This window comes from Anopheles coluzzii, chromosome X, assembly GCF_943734685.1.
Source record: "Anopheles coluzzii chromosome X, AcolN3, whole genome shotgun sequence".
Classification (NCBI taxonomy): domain Eukaryota; kingdom Metazoa; phylum Arthropoda; class Insecta; order Diptera; family Culicidae; genus Anopheles; species Anopheles coluzzii.
In genome coordinates, this window is record NC_064669.1 from 26,407,781 (window position 1) to 26,427,180 (window position 19,400).

The 19,400-nt window shown below is 43.3% G+C and overlaps 1 protein-coding gene and 1 long non-coding RNA gene across 3 annotated transcripts in view; both read right to left on the reverse strand.

The window, feature by feature from the left end:
* Positions 1-19,400, reverse strand: part of LOC120960959 (glutamate receptor ionotropic, NMDA 2B) — a 155,082-nt gene that overhangs the window by 57,964 nt on the left and 77,718 nt on the right. The window lies entirely within an intron of this gene.
* On the reverse strand, positions 8,881-9,778 carry LOC125906785 (uncharacterized). The gene is made up of 3 exons (XR_007452130.1): positions 9,514-9,778; positions 9,321-9,423; positions 8,881-9,242 (listed from the first exon to the last, which is right to left on the reverse strand). It is a non-coding gene; the product is annotated as an uncharacterized LOC125906785 (long non-coding RNA).

Below are 19,400 nucleotides of genomic sequence, written 5' to 3' on the forward strand. Positions count from 1 at the left end.
AAGGGGGTCATTACGGCCCACTGCAGTTCGGCGGGAAGGGATCACTAGGGGAGGGCGGTTTCGAAGAACACGGTTAGGGGCGTAGAAAGGGATAGAAGAAAGAAGGGAAGGAGAATCAATATTACCAAGGAGTAATGCGGCAATAAAGGTGGACTGGGCATGGGAACGGCGGTTTTCCAATAGTTCCAGGCCAAGCTGCCGACACCTGTCCTCGTAAGGAGGTATGGGGGAGGACAATCTACCCAGGATTTTACATATAGCAAACCTGGTGAACGATCGCTGCACCCGCTCGATACGTTCCACGTGGGTTCGAGCTGTAGGGGACCAGACTACTGAGCAGTACTCCAAAATCGATCTGACCAGAGAGCAGAACAGAGTCTTCAGGCACATTGGGTCGGAGAAATCGCACGCAATTTTCTTTAGGAGACCCAATGTTTTCCGCGCCTGATTGACAACTGAGTCAATGTGGTGGCTGAAGGTGAGGCCTCTGTCAAGTAAGACACCGAGGTCTTTTACGACACAAACACGATTGACTTGCACAGAATTTAGGACGTACGAGTAAGTGATTGGAGACTGCGAACGACTAAACGAAATGACGTTACACTTATTAGGACATAATGTGAGGGAATTACTAGAACACCAAGACGAAAAACGATCAAGAATATTTTGTAGGGAAATGCAATCTCTAGGAGACGAAACTGGGAGAAAGATTTTGAGGTCGTCTGCGTAGCAGAGGAAACACTCAGGAGGGAGGGTGGTACGGACATCATTAATAAAAATTATGAACAGCAAAGGACTTAGAACACTACCTTGCGGTACGCCTGCACTACATGAAAAGGGAGTCGAAAACATATCATTAAATTTAACACTGTAGGAACGATCACATAGAAAAGAACGTAACCAAGATACAAAAAGATTATTGACGTCAAGTTGTGAAATTTTATTTAGAAGTAAGGAATGAGGAATACGATCAAATGCAGATTTGAAGTCAGTATAAATAGTATCAACTTGTTTAACTGACTCTAACTGGGATGATACGAAAGAGGTGAAGGACATAAGGTTAGTTGTTGTAGAACGGTTAGGAAAAAAGCCATGTTGCTGAGGGATAATAGTAGAAGAGGTGAGTTTAAACACATAGGTATGGATAATATGCTCAAATACCTTGGTTATTGCGCATTGTATTGAGATGCCACGGTAATTGGAAATGACAGACGGGTTACCTTTTTTGTGAATGGGAACTAGCCATGCTCGCTTCCACAATAAAGGGAATGAAGACGAGGACAAAGATAGGTTAAATAATTTTACCAATAGAGGGACGAATAGAAAAGGTGACTTTTTTAAAACCGAGGCTGGTATTCCATCCGGTCCAGGGGAGAAGGATGGCTTAAGTTTTTTAAGAGCTTCAGAGACTGTATTAATATTGACAATACCCTCAGCCCATGCGACGGAGTTTAAACCAGGCCATATGCCCTCAGACTCTGTCAAAGGTTAACTCTCCGGTCTAGACAGACCATTGGCGAAATGCTCAGCGAATAGGGAACAGGTGTCAGCAGCATTGTCCGTAGTGACCGAACCGAGCGACATGGAAGTAGGAAGGGAAGAGGGATTACGACGCTTCTTGGCATAAGACCAAAAAAGTTTAGGATTACGGTATAAAATGCATTGAAGCCTTCCAAGATACAACCTATAACTGGCCCGATTATAAATACGAAAAGCAGAAGCGGCATATTTGAAAACTCTACGATTATACTCAGAAGGAGTTGAACCGAGAGGGTTTAGAACGAGGACAACGTAAAGGGAGAGCTGCCTTAACAATATTACTAAATTGCTCCACCGCTACGTCCACAGTGGAGGGAGAATCGTTTCTAATTTCTAAAAAAATCCAATCAGAGTTGGTTATGATTTCCCTAAGTTTTTCTAAGTTCATTTTCCGAAAATTCAACTCAGATTTGTTATCTCTAACATTATTACCATTATGCGGTAAAGGAACATTTACTACGAATTCCAGAGGTTGGTGATAATGATCTAATTTAACAATAGGGTCAATACTACAAGAAACTGGTGAACATGAATATGTCACTAACTCATTAACAAAAACTAAATCTAGTTGCCTCCGAAAAATATTTACAACCCCTGAAAGTTGACGCGGATTGAATTCAGCTAATCCGTCTATAAAGTAGGATGAGGCAGGGTTAACGGCAAGCGGTGCGAAATAATCCTCATTTTGAGACCACGATAGTCCAGGTTGATTGAAATCACCGCATAAGACAAACAAATCCCTATCTTTCATGCGAGATTGTATTCAATGTGCAGCGACAAGAGCTTAGTGGAATAGGCAATGAGTACACCACCGCCGCGAGAGCAGTTACTGTTAGCGCTTGAACGATCACAACGATAGACGGTATACTTTCGGTCACAGAAGAGGGATGAAGGAATCGAAGCGTTCAACCATGTCTCAGTTAATATTATGACATCATAACTCGCAACTTCGAGAGAGATGAGAAGATCCGAAAGTTTGGTTTTGAGACCGCGAGTGTTTTGATAGTAAAATTATAACGGAGATTTAGAGTGCGAGTGTGTAAGTAGTGTTGCTATTGCTGCTGTGATGATCGAGGAGGTGACGTCGAGACTGCAGTGTTGTTGGTGGAGGCAGTAATGTTGTTGTTTGTTTCCATATGAATAGATACATCAGTGTTTGTGGTGACAGGTACGTGTGTATTTGTTGGTGCTGTAGTGGTAGTGGTCAGGAGATTTGCCGACAATGTAGAAATACTAGCAGTCCTACGATCCGTGAACTCTTTGAAGACAGTTCCGATCGGCCACGATGAGCATAATAATCCTTTCTCCTTATAATCCGACGACAAACCGACTTTAAACGAAGAGAAAGTCAGAGTGCGGACATCGCGGTTAAGTGGCACCAGCTTAAAAACGGTGACATCCTCGATGCCGATTTGCTCCTTGACGAAAGTCTCCACTTCTAAGATTGTGGCTGTCGGGCGGCAGCGCGACAGGTACAACCAGAATTTAGGCGTTTCTGGTGGTAGGAGCAATGTGGCATGAGCTGAAGTGGCGATGGGTGCGGTGCCATTTAGAAGCGGAGAGGTGGCGACAACGGACGGCGGAGAACGGTCCATTAAACGACGTTTTGCCGGGTTGCTAAGTTCGGTGGCTGGTGTTGACGAAAGAACTGGTGCTTTGGATGTCGATGTCTTGCGTTGAATGGTGAATGTAGAAGTGTGTGAAGCAGGACGAGTATCTGTGTGTTGATCGAGTGAGGATAGCATCGTGCGTTTTAGCGATTCCGCTGCAGCATCCATACGTGTTTGGAACTCAGCTGACAGCTGAGATTTGAGATCGGTGAGTGCCGCCGTTAGCTCAGCAATCATCACTGAGTGTCCGTTGCGGCGATTCTCCGAACAATTGTGGCAAAGCCACAGAATTTGAGAATCTTCTTTGACGAGATCCTTGACTGCGGCACTACTCACACTAAGACACGAACGATGAGCCCATCGCTTGCAGAAGCCGTCGCAAGTGTAAGTAAGTTCCTCGGATGACGAAGCACGGGCGCAGGTCAAACAGTGATCAGCCATGACGATTCAATAGGCTCACCGCGCCAAGGAGTATACACTTTATATCACTTATACAGGCTTCGAGCACTTAGGTATATGAACAGTTTATTGAGGCTTGCACAACTGATAATCAAAACACAGTGCAATGATAGAACCAGATCGGGATTTGCGAAAATAAGTGCACAAAACGCATATAACGCGGAGCGAAATGTAGTACGTGCTATCAGTGTGAGTGTAAGCGAAGGAATATGTAGATATGGAATATGTATCACTAAAGGATCCTTTCTATATTTTCTATCCAAATGCTAGAGGTTTACGCACAAAAAATACCGAATGCTTTACCAGTACAGCTATTTCCGAGTGGAATGTGATCGTTCTCACCGAAACCTGGCTCACCGATAGTTACCCATCTTCTCTATTGTTTGACAGCCACCGCTACAATACCTTCCGATTGGATCGCTCTGCCATAAATAGTGATAAATGTATTGGTGGAGGAGTTCTTATTGCCACGAATATCAAATATGCGGCTTCGCTGTGCACTACTAATACATCATCAATTGAGTGTCTTTGGGTGCGTGTAAAAGTTTTGGATGTTTCCCTAGTCATCGGCTCATTCTACCTCCCTCCTGACCAAGCTGCCAACCCCGATGTTATAAATATTTTCTGTTCTATGCTACATGAAACTAGGGAAAAATATAAAGACGATCATTTGATTATTCTCGGAGATTTCAATCAACCCTATCTTAAATGGATTACTCGGAACGATTTTCCTTCGCTTGACTTCAGTAGCTCCCGAATACATCCTACCTGCCAAATTCTCCTCGATGAAATTAATTTGGCCGGCCTTCAGCAAGTTAATTCAATCACCAATTGTAACAATACTATACTTGATTTAATTTTTGCGGATGACCAGACCGTTGAACGATTGAGCCCAACAGAACTGAGTTTAGAATCCATAGTTGAACCTGATCCACATCACCCTGCTCTACTTACCAGCTTCATGGTTCTGCAACAGAATTTGTTGTCTTCTGAGTCCCCAGAACGGAGAGGGAAACATTCGGGTGAAGATGACCTCTGCAAAGGTTTTGCAGAACATTTTGCTTTCGTGTACACATGCAATTCTTCGAAACCTCTCAACCTATCTTCAGCACTTTCCGCAATCAACGACGCAGTTGACTTATCCACATCTACTATCAGTAAAGATGAAGTCGATGCTGCCATATCGCAACTGAAGCTTTCGTATGCCTCTGGGCCGGACAACATTCCCAGTGCAATTCTTATTCACTGTAAGGCTGCTCTTTTGCCTATTCTGACTCATCTTTTCAACAAATCCTTACAGTCGAAATGCTTCCCGCAAATATGGAAATCTTTTCACATGTTTCCTGTCTTTAAAAAAGGAGACAAATCTGATATATGTAATTATCGCGGAATCTCTATGTTATGTGCTTGTAGTAAGCTGTTTGAAAAAGACATGTTCCGCCACATGTCCTACGCATTCCTGCCTGTTATATATGTTATGCAACACGGCTTCATGCCTAAACGTTCGATTGAAACTAACCTGCTACATTTGCTTCAATTTTGCTACTCCAATATTGACAAGGGCCTCCAGGTTGATGTCATTTATACCGACTTCTGCGCTGCATTTGACAAGGTCAACCACTACTTATTGCTTGCTAAATTATTAAAATATGGTGTACACTCAAATTTTTAGCATGGTTAGAAAGCTACCTAATGAACCGTTGCATTAATGTAAAAATTGGAAAAACTTTTTCTGACCCTTTCTGTAACTTTTCTGGTGTTCCACAAGGAAGCATATTAGGGCCATTATTATTTATTATATTTATTAACGATATTGTGTTTGCTGTTCCCAACGTCAATGTTTTACTATATGCAGACGATCTTAAGATGTTCCTTGCTGTTGAAAATTCAAATCACTGCGAAATACTTCAAGATTCCATAAACCGTTTTTTGACGTGGTGCCATGATAACGAAATGTTTGTGAAGGTACAAAAATTAAACTGCATTACTTTCTCTAAGAAAAGGATTCCAATAACTTTTAATTACAAAATAGGTCAAGACAGTGTGCCGCGGTCATCTGTAGTTCGTGATTTAGGAATAATGTTAGACAGTAAACTTATATTATCGTGCCATTTCCACACAATCGTCTCAAAAGCATTAAATATGTTAGGTTTTATTCTACGTGCTTCTTCCGACTCTAAAGATCCTTTCTGTCTTAAATCGTTATACTGTGCCCTAGTCCGTCCTATACTAGAATTTACTTGCGTTGTTTGGTGTCCAAACCAAGAGACCTATATAGACGTAATAGAAAAAGGTCAGATAAAGGTGACACGCGCTATGTTTTATCGTCTTCCTTGGTCAAACCAAATGCCTCGCCCCCCCCCCCCCCCCCCCCCCCCCCCGTACCTCGCGTCTTTCGTATGTCGATCCCAGAATATTACAAATACATTCCGTACGGATCGTTCTGCAACAAACAGTAACAAATGTAGAGGTGGTGGTGTCCTCGTTGCGATCAATGCAAATTACGCTTCCTCTCTGCGACAAACACATCTACAATTGAATGCCTTTGGGTTCGAGTAAAAGTTCTTAATGTTTCGTTAAACATCGGATCATTTTATTTGCCTCCTGACCAATCAGCCAACATGGACACCATACATACATTCTGTAATTCGTTGCACTCAACAAGAGAGAAATATAAGAATGACTTTTTTATTCTGTTCGGGGACTTCAATCAACCTAATCTTAAGTGGGATATTAACGGAAATTTTCCGACACTAAATCTTATGCTCACCCGGCTATCCCCTACCAGTCAAGCTCTATTCGATTAACTATGCTTTGAAGGTCTTCGTCAACTTAACACTGTTCTAAACCACAATAACAATATGTTAGATCTAGTGTTTGCGGACGACTAAGTTGCTGATTACATGAGGCCAATCGAATTATGCATCGAAAATATTGTTGTACCTGACGGACATCATCCAGCTTTACTTACATACTTCACGCTCCCACAATGCAGTGTACCGTCATCTCAACCCCACGTCACGTCACGTCAAGCAGATTTCAATTTTAGACGAACTAATTTCACTGATCTCGTTTCTGCACTTAACCAAGTCAACTGGGACTCTATCACTGATTACGACGACATCACCGACAGTGTGGCTGAATTTTCTTCTCAAAAAAAGGAATTGTTTGATCAATTTATCCTACGGTTTAATGTTCGTGCTCATCCACCATGAACCAATTCTGCACTACGTTTGGCCAAACGTCGAAGATCACGGGCCCTTAAAAAAACTGCATCGATTAAAAAACAGCACTAATCAAATAAATTTTGCTCGCGCCTCAAAAATATATAAGCAGCTGAATCGAACCGTCTACGCCAACTACGTCAGGAAAATTGAAATCAATATCAAAAGACATCCCACATCATTCTGGAAATTTTGCTAAAGATAAGGAATCCTGTGGACGACTTCCTTCCTCGATGCAGTTCGAGGGAAACACCATTACCGGATATAAAGAGTTTTGCAATGCATTTGCCTCTGTGTACACCAACAATTCATCGGTACCGTCTAACTTAACATCGGCTTTATCCTTCATTAATGATGAGGTTAATTTATGCACACCACTAATCAACGATGATGAGGTGGAATCTGCTATTTCGTTGTTGAAGCTTTCCTACGCACCTGGGCCTGACAATATTCCCAGCGCAATTCTCATTAACTGCAAGGCTGCTCTCATTCCCATACTGACCAAATTATTCAACAAATCCTTGCAATCGAAATGCTTTCCGCGTCTTTTGAAAAGGTCAACCACTTTCTATTGCTATCTAAATTATCAAAGTATGGTGTTCACACAAATGTTGTTGAGTGGTCAAGAAGTTATTTAACTGATTGTTGCATTAACGTTAAGATAGGAACTACCCTACGGACAAAGAGCGGGTAATTTTTATCATGGTGTGCGTAAAAGCCTAGAGTTAAGCCGATGGAAGATTTCCTAGGCTTAAAAAAGGGGGCGGGAACGGGTACCACGGTTCTCTCCCGCTCCCATATAAAATACACGGTGCGCTCTCTCAATGCTCGCGCCCATGCGCGAGCATCCTTTCGTGTGCATGTGTTTGTTTCTTTCGTGTTGCGCTGTGTGCGTTTCTTTCGTTCAGCGATCGCTCACACTCGCTGCGTATTTTTTTGTTATCTAAAGCTAAACAAAAACACGCGTAGATTTTTTTTTTCATCACTTTATTGAAACATTTACATTTTAACTTTACACGATTTCACACATTTACGTAAGTTGATACACAATATTTGACTGAAATAAAATTGATCGCTCCATCAATGCAAACGTTGAAATGGCCGAATATCTGCGTAGATCCTTTTGTACACGTTGATTACTGTAAAAAGGTACGAAATGAAGCTGCGCGATGTACATAACATGCATTACGAATCATTCGCGCAGCTTCATTTGAATTCGCACAACACTTGAACACTTGAACACTTTACAAAATCATAACACCAATCGTCCAGGACTTAGGCTGACGCACGTGCGGCCGCTCGCTGCCGATCCTTGAGCTGTACTGACCATTTCATGTGGTAGCAAGAACGAGAGCACACAGAGGAACTTTCGGTGCAGCAGTACAAGCGAGACACCAACATCAGCACAGCGCTGCGAGCAGATCAAACTGAGCGCGCAGACTGAAAGTGAACGCACACATTTCCACATGTGTAACTGTGTTAGTGTCAAAACAGTGTCGAAACCAAAACGCGCTCTCGCCTCCGTGTATTTCACACCGATTCTCCGCTTAACTCTAGGTTTTTACACACACCATGATAAAATATCCCGCTCGTTGTTTGTAGGGTAGTTTATCTGCCACATTCCATAATTTATCTGGTGTTCCTCAAGGGAGTATATTAGGACCTTTACTATTTACTATATTTAATAACGATGTCGTGTTTGCTATTCCTCATGTTAAATTGTTATTATATGCTGACGATCTAAAAATGTTCCTACCTGTTAAATATTCTGACGACTGTGAAATGTTACAAGACTCCTTAAACTATTTTTCTGCATGGTGTTTTAACATTGAGCCGGTCTCGTAGTACAGTCGTCAACTCATAGCGTGCAAACAGACGGCGTCCACGGGCCTTATACCACGAACGTACCCGAAAGGTATGCATGCTTCACCCATCACCCAGATAGCAAAGCCGAAGGCCTTTGTATGGGAGCCATCGCGCTGATCAAGGCTCACTTTTTCGCGCGCATGAAGCAAAATGTGCGCGAAGGCGAAAAAACCCGAAAGCGCTTCGTGTGGCCCTCTCTCGTGTTTCTAGTTTTATTCTCTCTCGCATGTCATCACTTTCTCACAGTTTTTCGGATTGAAATGAGAATTCACTCTCTTGATTTGGTTGCGGCAGCCTAGCTGCTTCACACTCTTTATTCTCTTCTTTTTGCACTTCCCACAAGAGGATTCACACATGTGTTCTCACATACTTACATACACACACACAGTGGTTGGAAGCCTGATGCGGCTGTTTCCAATTCTGTCTTTTCTTCTTCCCTCTTCACACCGCGCTGGAGCCCGTGGTGGTGCGCGTGTTCAGCCAGCTTGGTTCAGGAAAGGTGTCATCAGATTTGGCGCGCCTCAACCGCGGTGTTGTATGAAGGCTGTTGATGAAAATACACAATTAATAGACACACTTTGTTAAAAAGATTAAACTTCATTTAAAGATGTGACAAACTTACCTTTGTGCTTGAGGATCAATTGAAACTTGAACGCCTGTGCACACAGTGTCACACTTTTTAAGTAGTTTGAGGAACAGCTAGCGGTAGCAGCACACATCTGAAACTTGTAATGTGCAAAACATTGCATAGTAGAATAATATTAGAATTAGAATAAATGTCACATAGCACTAGACACTTAGAAAAGGACACTTACCCAAACAATTAGATGATAAAAATTCGTCCTCCGATGAAGCAGAAAGAACACCGCGGATGGCGCAGTATGGAAAGTGTTTCACGCAGGAAAAATAGTTCACGCAGCACACAAACACACACTCTCACATCCACGGTTCAGAGCACACTGAAGTCGCTCTTTGGCTTGGATGGAAAAGAGCAAACACTCTGATGAGTGCAATGGAAGAAAATGACGTATGTTCAACAGGGATGGGTAGAATCAAACACACGAAGTGTGCAGGAGAATTCTCTTCGTGTGGCAAGAGAGAATTGACTAACACCCTGATGAGCGAGAACGCAACAAACGTTGTAGAATGTAGAAACGGGATAGAAATAGTAAGCGAAGGCAGTTTGTGGACATGAGGGGGTTGAAACTGGGAGAAAAAAGCTTCGGTTGCTACTTGGGCAGGATCTAAAGGCAAGGACAATGCAAAAGAGACACAGAAAACTTTCCTCACGGCTACACATGTCCTCTAGAAACGTTGTCTATGAGTCTCGCTCGGTATCACAGCGGCATACGGCAGGTAAGCAGTACAAATGCTGCTACCTGATACGCACACATGTTTATCGAACACAACTATTCGGTTCGGCTCGGTAAACTTCGCGAGGATGCCGGAACAAAAGGGGGCAGACTTTTTCATGATTTTGTATGACTTCGGCTGTTTTGGACTACGCGTGTAGGCGCCCGCATACGACGTAACAACATGCCCGTCATGGGTTCAATCCCCAAATAGACCACGCTGCCATATGTAGGACTGATTATCCTGCTATGGGGGGGGGGGGGGGGGGGGGGGGGTGGAATCAATTAGTCACTGAAAGCCAAGCCCACAAGTGGGTACAGGCAGGCCTTGACCGACATCGGTTGTTGAGCCAAAGAAAAAAAAAAGTTTTAACAATGAAGTGTTACTTAATGTTAGCAAATGTAGTTGTATAACATTCGCAAAGAAAAAAAATCTTTTTATTTATAACTGCAAAATCAATGAAGACAGCGTTCCACGTTTTTCTCAGGTTCGGGACTTAGGAGTTATTTCAGACTGTAAGCTTAGTTTATCAAGCCATTATCAAACTATCGTCACTAAAGCTCTTAAACTATTAGGATTTGTCTTACGTGTCTCGGCCGACTTTAAAAATCTTTTCAGTTTAAAAACATTATACTGTTCTTTAGTCCGTCCCATCCTGGAATTTGCCAGTGTAGTTTGGTGTCCCCATCAGATTACATACATAGATAAAATTGAAAAAATCAGAAAAAATCACACGTGTTATGTTTCATCGTCTTCCCTGGTCAAACCAAATTCCACGTCCTTCGTATAATGTTCGGTGTTTTTTATTTGGCTTAGAGATTTTACGGCATAGGAGAAGTACTGCTCAGATAACTTTTATGCATAAATTGTTAATTGGAGATTTTTATGCACCTGACATTTTAAATTTTATTTGCTTTTCTAGGCAATTTCTAGTTCTAGGGCCATGCTTTAAACATGCACACTGTAAGCATTTAGTTATTTAGGCATACTGCCCGATTTCCTTGATTAAAATAAATAAATAAATAAATAAATATTTATATATAAAAAAATATAAATAAAAACAATATCACTTGCATCCAAACTCCTCCAGGTTCGCGTCAGTTAATATATGTGGCCTCAGTTGCCAATAACCATTAGTGTGCGAACGGCTCGGCGGGATAGGAAGGCAAACACGAACGGTAAGCGCCTTGTGATCGGAAAAGGACAAGACATGCATACTGGTCGCTCTTAACTGTGTTTTAAGTGAAGAGGAGACATAACAACGATCGATACGTGAACCCGAACCACTTGTGACATAAAAAAAAACTCCACTGAGTTACCTCTGAGAAGCTCCCAGCTGTCACACATGCCCATGTTGCTTAAGGCGTTTTGCAAAGAAAGGCTAAAAATGTTCGCGCCCGTCACATCTTTCGGCTGCAACACGCAGTTAAAGTCACCCGCGATAATAACATGGTCACATGCATTCCGCAAATAGAAAGGTAACGTTCGCTCGAAGTTCTCGAGCCAACTTCAAATCAGACGAGAGTTTAAGCTGCGTTCGATATGGGGAAATTTTAAATGTTGCTGTAAGGTGATCACCGTACCCCTCCCCGTAACATCAACATTGCAAATTGTGTTATACCCAGGAAGCAATAGATCTGAATTCCATAATTCATGCAGAAATATGATGTCCAGGTCCATCGTTCTAATAAATGTGATGAGGGCTTCCAGCTTTGTCGCGTTAGAAATATTAGTTGCGTTATATTATAGCTACTACCAAGATTACTACTTACCGGGTCAGGATCCATCGCAACAAAACTTAATTAAGCTGTAGTGAAGTTGTGAGTTTTTTTGGCGGTCGACCAGGCTTACGCTTGGTCGCGCTCATAACACTAATTGTTGACGAAAATGAGACGTCACTCTCATTATCCGTTTCCGGATTTTGCTTGCTTTTTACCGCAAGCGGTTCGTCGTGGAAAGAGATGGCAAAGGATGTGGAAGGGATTGCGAGCGGCTCTTTGAAAATGAAGGCACCTGAAAGCGCCCGGCATTCCACACTCATGGGCTCAGATGCAGCCGCATCGTTAGCATCAGTGGCATCATCCGTAGCAGCGGCACCATCGGCAACGGCAGCGGAAACGGCGGCATCGATAGTAGCGGCAGCGGCAGCATCATTGGCAGCAGGAGCAGTAAAAGTAGGAGCATCGTCATCAGAAGTGTCAACTACAGCAGGAGCAGCAGCGGCAATGTAATTTTCTACATGCGATTCGACGGCAACAATGGCAGCACTCATCTTCTCCTCGGATCAACAACCACCACTGGCTTTCACGCTCCGCTTCGGACCCGAAGGCGAATCGAGAGTTAGCGGCTCAATCGGGATCATAAGCCGATTAGCCACTTTCGATGCAGTGCTCGCTGGTGGCCTAATAGTGGTTGCAAGGGAAGTGATTTTGGCCTTCCCTTTGCGCCGTCCCGTGGTGTTCGCATCTGATGTTTATGCTGGTGCTTGCTTAACGGTACTTGCGTACGATTTTGCCGCACCGCTGTTGAGGAGCTGACCTACACGGTCTTGGAAGCAGCTAATACCGTGATGCAAAGCTTCATTGCAGTGACGGCAAGTTTACTGCTGTCCGCGGTACAAAACACCGGTCATCTCCCCACACACAGTGATGAAGGAAGGGATGGGTTTCGCCAGCTTCATGCGCACTATGCGCACACCCGACGGAATCCCGGCAAGCCGCGCTTCGGCTCCCCAAACACCGGGCACAATAGTGAACACTTCACCGAAGCGGTTCAACTCAGCGGAAACGTTTTCGTCGGGGATTCCTGGGGGAAGATCACGAATTTTCGCCTCCGTCGCACCATCCACCATCTCGACCGGAATCGGATACTGCTTTCCCTCGTGCGTGATGCAGTGCTTCCCCGAATGCTCCTTCACTATGCTTTTCGCACGTTCAAGCGTTGGCATTGTGACGTAGACGGCACTTTGCGCAGTGTTGCGTTGCACCATCTTCACATCCACACTCGTTTCTAGCACTTCAAAAAGGAAGTTCACGGTTTCTTCTAGGGTGGGTCGCTTAGGAGCAACCAAATAATCAGGAAGGAAGGTGTTCCTTCCATATCTTTCGATCGTAAACATTATGGCTTGGAATTCAAAACAAAAACACGTCCTCTCTCGTTGACGTTTACAAGCGAACTGGTTGAAAAAAATCTAAATTACCTTGTTTTTATTGATTTTATAACTAAGACCACAATAGGAACATGCCTATTTTGCCTATTATAGGTACAATGGCGCTATCGTAAAAAAACACTCAAAAATGCAAAAAATATGGTCAAAAGGCACATAATTTTAATAAAACAACAACATTACATAACAGGTATGTTAAAACAAGAAGCTAACAGAAATATGAGTTTCGTTATGCAATCCTAAGGATTTTGAAAACATGTTGAAACATTTCACAAAATAATGTTTTTTTCGGTCACTATGTAACAAAATGGCCCCATTTAACTTTTTAATCGTTTGTTAAAGGCCAGAGATCATTTCACACTAACCTAAATAACTAAATTACTTTTAATGTATTGTATATAACGCATTTTAGTGCAATGCCACGACTAATGGTACTGCCACCACTATAGGTACGTTTACCATAATCAACAGTAACTGGGGCGAGGTAAATGTTGCTCTGATGAGAAAGGAGTTTTGATAAAAAGAATGAGAGCAAAGGGTAAAACATATAAAGATGTTGGCGCAACGCGAATGATTAGAATTAAACCCGCTTGGAAACACAACAGCACAAGTGTCATTTGCGCACAGACGAAGAAACGGGAAGCGGGTGTCAAAAAAACACATGGTAATATGGCAGTAATATGCCCGTCATGGGTTCAATCCCCAAATAGACCGCGCCGCCATACGTAGGACTGACTATCCTGCTATGGGGGGAATCAATTAGTCACTGAAAGCCAAGCCCACAAGTGGGTACAGGCAGGTCTTGACCGACATCGGTTGTTGAGCCAAAGAAGAAGAAGAATATGATAGCAGCTATTAAAGGCCTCAAAAATTTCAACAGCAAAAAAACCTAGCACCATCAATTGAGATATCTCATCATTTTGGTCCTTCGAATCGCGGATCGACGATTGATCATCATTTGGTTCTGCGAGCAACGAATTGTGGTCATTCGGAGAATGTGAACAAACGAAATGGCAGAGGCACGTAAGGTAAAGTAGCTGCGTATCCAGCAAATGGCCACGCAACTCTCTATATAGGCATTTCATACATTTTCCAAGTCATACAACAAAGAAACGCAAAACCCGGAGGCAATTATTTGCTAACAAAACTTACAAAAACAATATGTAAAATTCATTGACCTGCAAGATAAACTGTAGCTCCTGGATGAAGGCAATGAAGAGGAGCATCTTGCGTTTCGACAAACCAAGTGAGTGCCAGCATCTAACATCAAGCTACCGGACATGAAGCTTTCCGTCTTCGATGTCAAGCCACAAAATTGGTCTAGCTTTAATTTGATCTTGGTCGTGATGGTCGATAGTGCGGAGCTGTGTTCAGGCGTACAAAAGTTGTATTACCTGCGTACATCGCTATCCGGCCCAGCACTCCAGCTAATACAAAGCGTTCCAATCAGCGAAGAAAAGCACTGAGTGAAGATGTTGAAGTCGAAGCAATCCGAAACAGTGTTGAAAACAGCCGACATGCGGAACATAGGGTCAGACCGACCAGCGCTGGAACGAGGTTGAGCGAGCCGTAGGGTCTCTCTAAACCTAAGTGTTCGGGATGGTGCATAGACATTGTGTAGCATGCATATGCTATACTCAGTGTTGGGAGCCTGTGTTTACCACGAAATATGTGCAACTCATAGGTGACAGTTGCTGCTCACCTTGATGACGTGTGTACCGGGATGCTGGAGAGCGAACTGAGAAACGCTCTCTCCTGTACCGACCGTCGACGAGACAGTATCGCTTCCTTACCGTTTTTTATATATCGTGTTGTTTATTTATATTGTACTAATATTTTAATGTGTTACTAATAGAAATATACGTTTAAAACCAAAGAACACAAAACTCAATTTACATTATTCTCATTACACTGAAAAAACAGAAATTGTCAACACACAATAACAACCTTCAGTCAGGAAATGTAAATCAGCATAAAAACTCTTATCCCAAAACACTTAAAAAACATGCAAGCCACACACTAACTTTCAAAGGCGAGAAAAACATTACTCAGCACAAAACCCGTTAGTACGCACTTGAAACGTAAAACTATAACATTGCATAATAGCAACCAACAATTCATCAATAATCAAATAGGAGACAACGTACCTTCGTGTATACAAATGGAACCGTTACCCGCAAGCGTAGAAACAAAACACCGCATAAGCACAAACACCCAGAACTTACCTTACAGAATAATCGCAACCATATGTAAACCCAAAAACTGATCTTCAGCATAATTGACACAAAACAGAAAGAAAAAGTAAATCCAAAATCTAACTGAAGAGAAATGCACTGTGTAAATAAAGATGCAAGATAAGACCGAGGACTGCTCAGTTACGCACAGTATGCACAGTGACACGGTTCAGTGGAGCCGTTTAGGTCTTATCGTAATTCGCACAAACAACACAAATGTGTTAAATTAATTCATTGTGTCCACTCGTTACCTGGAGCCCCGGTAGCTCCCAGTGAACATCCGAAACTCTGCTTTGTTCTGACAAATCGACCCCGCGAGTGATGTTTAATTTTGGAAAGACAGGTGAACACGATTTAGTTGCGCCATTGTTAGCGTAGAGCAGATCAAGCATGCGCCCGAGCGAGTTATTCATGTGATATAGTTGCACTAATCCATTAAATTTAAATCCATCCACAAAGGTGTTGTTGGCCAATGAGCGCGCAGTTGGTTCATAGTGCATGATTGATGAGTATGCTGGCGAGGACGATGGATCAGCTGTGGACCAGCTTATGCTAGGCTGATTTAAATCGCCAATAACAAACAGCAGATCCGAAGGCTTCAATGTAAGAGTCAAGCTGCTGATACAATCATGTAGAGAGTGAAAAGTCGATATCTCAGAGCTAAGCTGCGGGAGGATGTATACTACCATGACGTACAGATAAGCGTTATTGCAGGCAACGCACACATAAATATAGTCGAGAGACCGATCGCGGGAAGGTAATTCTATTGAATGGTATGTGTTAATTATTAGTAACGACCGATTCGTGCGCAAGGAGTTGTTCCCAGTAATTATCGATAGAGGGCGACACGACTCGCGTTTAGTGTGGTCAACGTTCAACATTGTTCGGTCCGAGTATTCCCGAACGCTTACGATCGAAGCTGCAGGAGAGAACAAAGTTCACTATTTCTCCTAAGCCCGAGACAAGCGACGGATTTATAGCTTCGCAAATAAAAATATAAGCATCGATATTTAATCGCTTCGAAACGCTTGATTTAATAAAAACCATTTACTTCGGCTGAAAGAAAGGATCCTGTTGCAGTGTGCAACATTCTAAAAATCATAGCTCGTTCTATAATCATTAAACTCTTTCTTACTTACACACGTTGCCTGTCTAGAAAGTTTCCTGAGGCAATTCGGAATCACTATGCTGGAGTTAAAGATAAAAAAATAGATTAAGTGAAGAAATGTGTAGTGATAATAGTTTGTGTGTGTGCTTACACTAGAGCTACGGATTAAGGACATTGTGTCGTTTTCTTATACATCTCACCCGTTACCGGCGATGTAATAGTTCCTGAGGAAATTCGGAATAAGGCCGTGCTGAAGTGAAGTAAATTAGAAGAAGTGGCACTAAAAGGAACCACATTCGTAGTGTTGTAGAAGCATACTTAAAATATTTACACTTTGTTCTTTTAATGAAGTATATTTATCATTTGTATTAATTTTAGTGAGAATAATAATGCTACTCATGGCAATTTGCTCAGCGAGAAGTGAACCGTCATTCTGGTCCACAAAGAAAAGCAACAAGACAGTGTTGAACGTTGACCACACTAAACGCGGGCCGTGTCGCCCTCTATCGATAATTACTGGGAACAACACCTTGCGAGCAAATCAGTCGTTAATAATAATTAACAGTATACGTTAGAAACGGCTAGCAAAACACCACTACCGCGAGTGCGAGAGTCGCTGAAAGAGCGATCACAGCGGTAAACAGAGAAGTTGTTGTTGAAAAGAAAAGCAGATGGTATGTTGTCAACAAGTCAAGTCTCCGTGAGAGCGATGAGATCGAGATCAGCCTCCGATACAGCTAGATGAAACTCATTTGCTTTAATACGCAAACCTCTAACATTTTGATAATAGCAGCTTAAATACTCAGCGGTAGCGTTGTCATTGTGGCGATTGGATAAAGCGAGTATACGGTAAGTTAATTAAGCTGCGTTGTCAGAGCATGAGCCTTGGCGTGTTTGTTGCATGTAATGAGCGGAACTTCGTCTAGTTGAGAAAAAACGATCGATTGTAGACTGGTACAGGTGCGGAGATGAAGCGCGGTGGTTTTGGGACGGTCCAGAAAGAAGTGTTGAGTTCGGTGCTCCCAAGGTATCATTCACCGGGGGGTGATACTGTTATGATAATGTTGGTTCAGGACCACGTGGAGTAGACGTGTGTGCGGCTAAACGGTGAGTCGTTGTTGGTGTGCGTGTGGTGTAGCGGTGATCAGAACTAGTTGCTGGTGTGCGCGTTGTAAAGCGGTTTCGGGTGGCTATAGGAGATGAGGTTTGGTGGTCGTGTTGACGGGATGGAAAAAACTCACGTGCACCGATACCGACGGGCCAGGTGGATGGTGTGAGTGCTGTGTCTCGAAGGATGGCCGGGACTATCACTTTGAACGAAAGCCAATTCATGCTGTCCACAATAACTCCTCTTCTTAGCAGGCAATATGCTGTAACGTCCTCGGTGGCTAAGCGACGCTTTACAGATGCGACCACTTGTTCCACAGTGACGGCTGTTGATAAGCGGGATAGGCGGATCCAGATGCTATCTGTGAATGTCTCACGAGGTGCAGTTTGAAGCGGTGATGATAATGGATCGGTTCCCACCAATTAATGCAATAGTAAAGGTGCCGGCTGGACGGCAATCGTGGTATTGGTGTATGCATTTGGCGATGACGCGGCACAAAGGATGTTACCGCGATTGTTTACAATTTTTCAACACCATGCATGCATGCCGTGCATCACCATGCACCATGCCGTGCATCATTAACACCAGGAGATGCCGAATCCTCGATTACGCGCCTCCGCTTTCTACCAGTAGCCGATCGTAGGTCAGGATTCCGAGTGGATGCAGTTTGAAGGAGGGTAAAACCATTGCGAACTTGGGCGACAATAGGCTCAACGAGCTTGCCTATAGCTGCTACGGCTGAGGTGAGAGCGGTTTGGAAACCGACCTGGGCGCCTATTTCTTTTACCGAACGGCAGCGTGGATTTTTAAGAATGTGAGTGCAGCCAATGCAGCCAATCCAGTACAGGTTGACATCGGACAATACCGCGTCAATTAACTCGGGGGAAATTTGCAACAGCCGTGGTGGAACGTAACGTCACAATGTGCACAGCTGATGATGCAGCCGGTGGTACAGTATCGGACAGAAAGATAGGGCATTGGTTTTTTAACGCACCGTGCACCCGTTGGGCCAAGTTTATGTGTGGTTTGTATGTGTGTGTGTGTGTGTGTGTTTTTGTGTGTGTGTGTGTGTGTGTGTGTGTGTGTGTGTGTGTGTGTGTGTGTGTGTGTGTGTGTGTGTGTGTGTGTGTGTGTATGTGTGTGTGCATGTGTGTGTGTGTGTGTGTGGATGTATGTTTGAATGTGTATTGATGTGTGTGTTTGTTTCACAAGTAGGTCGTTTCGGATAGATTTGTAAGTAGTTTTTTTGTGTTTTGGGTTAGGTTTTTGGTGTGATAAGCAGGACCACCGCCCTCGCGATCAGTGTGTTTTCGATATATTAACAATGTTACGGTCTTCTTTCGCCGTGGTCTTCTGAGGACGTCCGGTTGACTTGCGCGTTTCGGTTGTCCAAGCGCGTTTTGGTTGTCTAAGCACGTTTCGGTTGTCCGAAGCGCGTTTGCCACAAAAGTGCGCGATCGTTCCATTACGAACTCGATCCTTTTGCGCTTAATGCCAGCAGCCGCCATTCGCTTTTACATATGGCGCTGATGATCGATACAACGTTTACCTCGACCCATTGTTACTAACATTGCTTGCTTGGACCGTCAAGAACGCGCTGGTTAAAAACTTGGACACGGCTGATCCCGTGTTCTGCCTGCGTTCTACTTCTATACGCGATGAATTACATCGTTGTCGAGCAGCGAAAACATCGCATGGATAAAAACTATCAACGAGTACGCGAGTAAGCGTCT